We start from the raw sequence: 8,591 nt of genomic DNA, 5'->3' as shown, positions 1-8,591 counted from the left end.
TGAATTAACACCAAGAATAAGGAATTTGTACCCCTAGGTAATTTTCCATGCACTTGAAAATCCTGCACTGCTTTGTAGATATCATTTTTCAGAATGTCCCAGCATTTTTTGATGAACAGCATATTGAACCCATCAGATCCTGGACTTTTATTACTCTCACAGCTCCACACTGCTTCCCTTATCTCTTCGGCAGTAAAAGGTCTTGTCAAAGACCTGCATTGGTGTGTATTCAATTGTTGAAATTGAATGCCATCAAGCACTGGTCTATCTGTAATTGTTTCTTGAAACTTACTCTCAAAGAAATCCTTTGCCACTATTTTCAACAGTTGTGGATCCTCACACCATTTTCCATTCACATCTAATCCTATAATTTCATTCATTTTTCGTCTTTTATTGACACACATATGAAAGAAGCTAGAATTGGAATCCCCTTCTCTCGCCCACTTCAACCTTGACTTTTGTAGTAAAAGGGACTCTTTTTTGTTTAACAAATCCCAAAGTTTTACATTGAGATTTCTCCTGTCTGAAACTTTCCTTTCATTTAAGCTGCGGGTTTCCACTATTGAGTCTAAGCTATTGATATTTCTTTTTACTTCCTCAATCTGTGTGTGTATGTTTCCAAATGCTTGTTTGTTCCATTCCTTGATACTTTTTTTCAAGTGTTTAAGCTTTTCTTTAAGTATGAATGCCCCCCAACCAGTTACTGAGAATCCTTTCCATTTTTCCTCAACAAAACCTAAGAATGAGGGGTCATCAAACCAGCAATTAAGGCTCCTAAAGGGTTTAGGTCCCCAATCAAGCCTGATATCCTTTAGCAGAATTGGTCGATGATCTGACACATCCCTTTGAAGGGCTTTTTGTGAGCAATGAGGCCATTGGGTGAGCCACTCCTGAGATACTAGGAATCTATCAATTCTACTAGCTATTATTCTGTTTGGTCTAAACCAGGTGTATTTGCCTCCTCCTAGGGGGAGGTCAATCAATTCAACATCTTCTATGAATTGATTATAGCAGAGCATCTCCTTCTCCTCCCTACGGGTATGTACACCTTTCCTTTCTGACTTTAGCCTAACAGTATTAAAGTCTCCACATATACACCATCTCCCACTCCCATAACTATTTTTTATTTTATGAATTTCTTCCCACAGGTTTTTCTTCCCTCTAAGATCACATGGTGAGTATATATTAACTATGAAACAGGGGATTTTATCATATCCCCATTCTCCTACAACCCCCAAGAACCCATCACCAGAGAATAAAGTAATCATTGAGAATACTTGTTTTTTCCAACAGCTTAAGATTCCCCCTGATCTCCCCTGTGAAAGGAGGAAGCAGAACTCTATTTCCTCTTCTGCCCAAAATCCACTACAACACTCACTTGTTACTAACTCAATTTTTGTTTCTTGTATGCAAATAAAGTCTAAATTCTCACATTTAATGAGGGATCTAATGGCTGACTTTTTGGATCTTCCCCCAAGACCTCTAATATTATAGGAAAGGATTTTCATTTAAGAATTGAATTTGCCCCTTTCTTATTCTTGTTCATTACTTCCTTTTGGTCCCTCCATTCCATCTCAACCATTCTATTCACTATCCCATTTTCATTACCTTTGTGTGTTACCCCAATCTGTTTACCTATTTCCCATAAGTCTCTAGCCTCATTTTCTATACTTTGATTCCTATCAGATTGGTTATTGCAGTTACATACTACCTTATAACAACTATGACAAAGAGAGGGGGATGGGTATGTCACCTTACTATCAGGTTTTGCCTTTTTAATCACTACCTTTTTCCTTTTTTTGGTTGTGAGTCCTTTACTCTTCTGTTTCTTATTTTTTGCTTTGTTTTTATTGTTCCATCCCCTTTGGTTATGCACCCAGAATGATGAATCTTCTTGATCATTTTCACTTTCCAATCCTTCCCAGAATTCATCAACATCATTTTTGGTTTGAGAAACATCAAACGTTTTTGAAATTTGGCCCCCTATCCTAGAAACACCTTCACCAAATGGAGAATGGGGTTTGAAAGCTGGGGATGAAAAACCAGGAGGGTGGGTCGGCGAGGGTGGCAGTGAATGTTGATAGTGGATAACCCCATCAGGAGGTACAATCTGGTTGGATGATTGAATATGTGAGACGGAGAGTTTGTAAATATTGGGTTTAGATGCAGATCTTGTTAGAGTTGTATGACTTCCATTTGTATTCCTAACACCTGGAGAATTAAGGTAAGGTTGCCTATGCTTGCCCCTCCTCTCACACCCCTTGTCATTCCTGTCAGCTACTCTCTGATTTTTTGCCTGCGTAGGGGTTACCTCATCTTTTCTTTGGGTTTGTTGATATTTTGTAGACTTTCTTCTTGTGAAACTTTGTACCCTTTTTTCCAACAGTGCCTTATACTTATCAGTCTTTTTTCCTATCTTATCATTAGTCAATTCCAAATCCACTTCCCATTCAGATTTTGAGTTTTGGAATTTCACCACCGGAGTGGATACTGACGAGTCTCCGTCGGACATCTCATCCAAAGGAAGTGTGTTTAGGGAGGATTCTGAGACTGATTCCACCCATTCTTCCTTGCAAGGGCATGAACACTCTTTTTTATCATAGCCACAGTGAGTTTCTACAATCCTAACGACATGCGTCTTACCATTGAAATCTAATTGTAAGCAACCTTCAATCAAATGCATAATCGCAGTACTGATGCAAATATGAGCCTCACTCATATTGCTTCTATTTTTGGTGCTTTCATCAATTTTAATGAAGGATCCCATCAGGTAACCTATCTTCTTAAATAAGTCTTCCTTCCAAGCTAAGATAGGAATCCCGACACACTTTATCCATGTTACTCTATTTCCAACTACAAACTCTGGGCTCCAGGGGATTAGAATCTCAAAGTAAGTCCCAAGCCATTCACACGAAGTTCTCCACTCTTCATCACCTCTCGTAAATGCAGACATCGAAACCCAATCACAACATCATTCGAATCATTCTTCTCACGCTCAAGAGCCATTCTCCTCAGGGACGGAGCCAGGATTTCAATACTGGGGGGTCGAGAATTGGAATGATCAAATGAGGCGCTACATTTTTAAAAAAAAAAAAAAAATTCCAAAGTGATACCACATAGCAGGCCGTACCAGAAGTCCAAAAGTTGAATAAAAAAATAAATTTGGGTTATTCATTTAATTATACATATGAGTTTATATTAAAAATAGGGGGTGCCATATAGTAATATATATGTATATAAAAAAAAATTAAAATTGTTGGGGGGGCCGTGGCACCCGTAGGTCCCCCCTTGGCTCCATCCTTGATTCTCCTCACACCTAAACCATATTCGAAGCCCCATTCCTTATTTGTGGTAAAGTTGATCAAAAAAGTGAAATAATCGTGTGGAAGATGAAGCTTGGGTACTTAGGTTTTTTTTCTCTTGCTTATTTAAAATTGATTTTATACTTTTTCTTGTGAGTCTTGGATTATGCCTTGTTAGCTCCCTTTAGTAAATTGCTTCTGAAATTGAGTTTTGGCATCATGTATGGCCCATACTATGATGTCTTTGCAAATGATTGAATCACTTTGAGAATAGAAATTTTGGCGAGGACAAATTTGTACCAATTATTATATATATAATTTATAATTAAATGATAGTATAAGATAATAATCTATTATCAATATATTTTAATATTAATAGTTAATTTTATTTAAATTGAAAAATATATAATTAGTGAAATGATATTGATGCATGGTAGTCTAAAATTAAAAGATAATTTTTAACATTTATAATAATTTTACCAATTTTGAATTATATTGTTTTTAATAAAACAAGATTGTTATTTAATATAATTTTAAAATAATTTTTTTAAAATATTATCAACAATATCCACGGAATTACCGACGTTATTACCAACAAATGTATCCATGGATAATTATTTTTTATTAATAATTTATTTTTCAAATAATAAAATTAATTCATAAGTAATTATGATAAATAAAAATTAAATTAAAAAATTACCTATGAAATTACCGACGGATTTATACGTAAATAAGTACTGATGGATAAATCCAAGGGTAATTATCGACGGATAAATCTGTGGCTAATTATCCACAGATAAATCCGTAGGTAATAATTTTTTATTAATAATTTATGTTAAAAATAATAAAATTAATTTATAATTAATAATGATTAATAAAAATTAAATTAGATAAAAAAATTTAAAAATGTATATAATTCTTCTAGTTAAAGAAAAGTCTCTAAAAACGCTATGGCACAAAAAGGACATTTGTGTTTTATATATAGAAGTTAATTATTCTTTGATTAGTTACTAATTTTAATTTAATATATATTTCTACAAATTTTAAATATGATTTATTTATTTAACTATAATATTTATTTTATATATAATTTATTATAAATTTTAATTATATATAATAAAAAAATGTAACTTGTTAAATACACAGACTAAAATATTAGTATTTTTTAATTTACATAAAAATTATAGTATTATATTATATTGTAATTTGTGAAATATACTGGAATGAGAGGGATCCAAAGATTGTACAAGTGTGAGATTGTATAGTTGAGAATGACTTAAATGAATTAATTTGTACTATCTATACCAATGAGATACATCTACTCTTTTGGTAGCTTATTCCTTAAGAACTTCACAACTAACTTTGCTTGACATGGAGTAATTTAGGGATGGGTGACTTTTTGAGAAGTTTTCCAGAAAAAATGTGCAGGAGACGACAAGACACGTTGAAAAGTCTTGTGTTGATTTGTGAGGTCAATCTTTGATCCTAAAAGTGGACAAATATCTTCAAAAGGGTTACCCATGGAGGGTTCAGGGTTTTGACCGGTGAAGGATTCTGACCAATGAGGAGTTGCGTGAAGTGTCGTGGAGTGGAACTGCTGAAAGGCCGGATATGAAGAAAGTTGCACTAAAAATAAGGGTGTTATTTAATATAATTTCAAAATAATTTTTTAAAAATATCATCAACAATTCCCACGGATTTTATCCGTGGGTAATTCTGTCGGAAAGTTACCCACGGATTATAATTTGTCGTAAATGTTTCAGACGAGCAATTTATCAACGAATTATTGTCCATCTGTAATCTGTCAGAAATAAAGTGTTACCCTCGAATTTTTTGGATTACCCACGGATTTTGATCGTCTGTAATTTTGAAATTTCTTGTAGTGAATATGTGTATTAAAATATGGGTGTGGATTAATATAACTGAGAATTGTACTTTTGTCGCTAGTTACATTCTGTTTTTGGTTTTCTTGGCTATCATCAAAATATGAGTGTTGATTAATATGCTTTAGAATTATAGTTTTGTTGCTAGTTACATTTTGTTTATGATTTTCTTGGTTGGATCAGATTTTAGTTTCAATTTCTGGCTGATTTGTTGTTATATTACTATAGGTTCAGCTTGGACTTTGCTGATTGGGTGGAGAATTGGCTAATCTGGTGCTGTTTTGTTGTAGGTTCAAATGTTGCTCCTATTACAACTATACTAGAGGTTTGGAGTGAAGAATTTGACAACATGTTTAATTATGTATTTGTTTTGAAACATTGGTAGAAAAAAAAAGTATTGGAGGATTTTTTTTTGTAACATATATTGCTACACTATATGTTTGATTATGTTGAGCTTCAAAGAATTTCTTAAGTTGTGTTTAGCTTCTAAGTTTTAGTGTTCTTGTTTTTTTAACAATATATGTTTTAATGACTAACTTATATATTATATAGGGATTATATGATGTTGTGAGGCTTTTAAAATATTGCTTGAGAATTTGCCTGAATTATATGTGTGTATTACAGGTTAAATCAGAAAGAACCTAAAAATAAATAATTTGTTTAAAAAAAATTCAATACATTTGGTTCAACTTTAAATAGATGTAGATAAGGATGTAAATCTACATCGGTTCAACTTTGAACAAATGTAGATGAGAATGTAAATCTACATCAGTTCTCTATAAAAATCAATGTTTATGTCCTAATCTACATTGATTTTCATGTAAAAACGATGTAGATGTGAATATTCTACATTGGTTCAAAAATTGATGTAGATGTCTATGCATTTCTACATCACCTTATTTTACATAGATTTGAGAATCGATGTAGATACCTTTACAGAACTAATGTAGATAATATGTCTTGTAATAATGTTGGATACTTATAAACCCCACACTCCAACTTAAGGGGGGATTAATAGGTAAATAAATAAGTGATAATAACAAAAATTTGATTCGAATCTTATCTTTATCTTTGTGGAAGAATATTTCAAATGTTTGCTAGCTTAGTTGATAGAATATATATATATATATATATATATATATATATATATATATATATATATATATATTATTTTTATTACCTCAATAGATAGAATATTTATTTTAGTATCTACCATCTAGTTGATAAGATTCTTTATTACAAATTAGTGTAGTATGTGGTATTTAAATTTATGGAATACACAATAGAAATTTAATATAATACATCAGTTGTTATATATTAACTTCAATATATATATAATTAATACTATATAATGAAAATGATATTTTATTTAAATATTTAAAAATATTACATTAATTTTATTGATTAAATATTATTTTAATATGTATATATATATTTGATTTTATTATATATATATATTATTTTTATTTTAATATATAACTTTAAAAATATTTTACGAAAATAATAATGAAAAAATATTTATTAAATATATAATTAATTTTAATAAAATTCATAATAATTTTCAAAGTAATAATTAAATATGTTAATGAAGAGATAAATTGTTAAAATGTAACATATTTGAATTTATTAAGGGAGGAAATGTTTATTTTAACACAAGAAGAAAAGATGTTGTAATATTTACATCTCTAAGGACATTTTTGTAATAACTCTTTTTGCAACAGAAGTTAATGAAACTTTAATGAAAATTTTTAAAAAAAATGGATAAAGCATCATATATTGAAAAGGAGAGTTTAGTGTAATAGACGTATCTCTTGTAAGAGAAGAGTGTAATTTTACAATATTGTATCTTATATAGTTTAAAATATCTATTATTACAAGTAAATAAGACATATGATAAAATTATGAAATATCTATTACAAGTAAAACAGACATATAACATGCATTCATGTATAAAAATAATAATAAAAAGACATATAAACATGTGTAATATAGAAATATTGTCCCTTGATAAACTAAAAATAAAATTGTCTCTTATATTGATGATTTTAAGAAATAAATAACATTATTAGTATTATTTCTATTCGTAAATAATATGAAGTAATTTATGATGAAATGATTTATAATTTAATTATTTTTAAGAATGTACGAGAAGAATGTTTTTAATTTGGATTTACAAAATTACAAATATATATTATTATATTTATGGATTTTTGATCAAAATTGCAATTACATATTTATTATATTTTATAAATATTGATACATATGAAGACATGTACTTATACATATAGTATTCTACATATTTTAAAATAATCATATTTCCATATCAAATATGTATTGTATATATGTAATGTTTATATTAACTTTATTTTTTAATAATTATATATTATTAATACAAAATATTCATTAACTTTATCAATAACAAATTTTCATTAAAAATCCTAACCATCTTTAATGAGAGTAAATTACTTATCTCGTGTAATAAGATTTTTCTTCCTAACTATGTTTTATTCATTCATAATACTTGAATATAAAATTATTTAAAGAAAGTATGTTGAATTCCACTTTAACAACAATTTAATTTATTGTGTTAAGATTACTTAACCCCACAAAAAAATAAGCTTCAAGCTACATGATAACATAATTATTCCAATTTATTGTGTTAAGATTACTTAACCCCACAAAAAAAAAAAAAAAAAGCTTCAAGCTACATGGTAACATAATTATTCCCGTCTGTTTATCCTTGTTTATATATCTTGCCCTTGTAACTCCTTCTCCCTTCTGTGTCTTATTTACCAGTTACCAACCACAAAGTGTGGATATTCCTTTTGTCCTTTAACAGTTCCTACTTTCTAGTTTATAGTTTGTTTATTTTTTCTCTTTCTTCTTTTTCTTTTGGCTTCAGTTTGCGATTTGCATATCTATCCATGTAAAATTACATTTGATTTCATTCTTTCATTTCTGTCTTTTTTTGTCTCTATCCTATCCGTGATAGAGAAATTTATGGTAATGGTTGTATATAATTATCTTTTATGTTCTAAATGTACGGGTTTAATTTAGGGAATTCATATGCCAATAAATATTGAGAAAGGCCTACTTTTGCAAATTAATTTTTAGACTAGGCCTGTCCAACACAGTTTTTATTCCATTTTTACCCCCACAATTATTATTTAAAAAATTAGGTTTGATATATAGGTTTCAAGGTTTAAATCCAAGTTTTAGTATGGAATAGAGATGATATTTTTTTTATCTTCGTTAAAGATTAGTCACTATTTTTAATAGTGAATAATTTATATTAATATTATAATTATTATAAAAGATATATAGGATTACATTCATCTTCCTTTAAATTAATGTTCATTATACTATAGAAGTGTTTTATATATAAAAAAAATTCACTTAGTTTTTC

The sequence above is a fragment of the Cajanus cajan genome, chromosome 3 (assembly GCF_000230855.2).
Source record: "Cajanus cajan strain Asha chromosome 3, NIPB_CcT2T_4, whole genome shotgun sequence".
Classification (NCBI taxonomy): domain Eukaryota; kingdom Viridiplantae; phylum Streptophyta; class Magnoliopsida; order Fabales; family Fabaceae; genus Cajanus; species Cajanus cajan.
Note: the sequence above shows the minus strand (reverse complement) of the source record.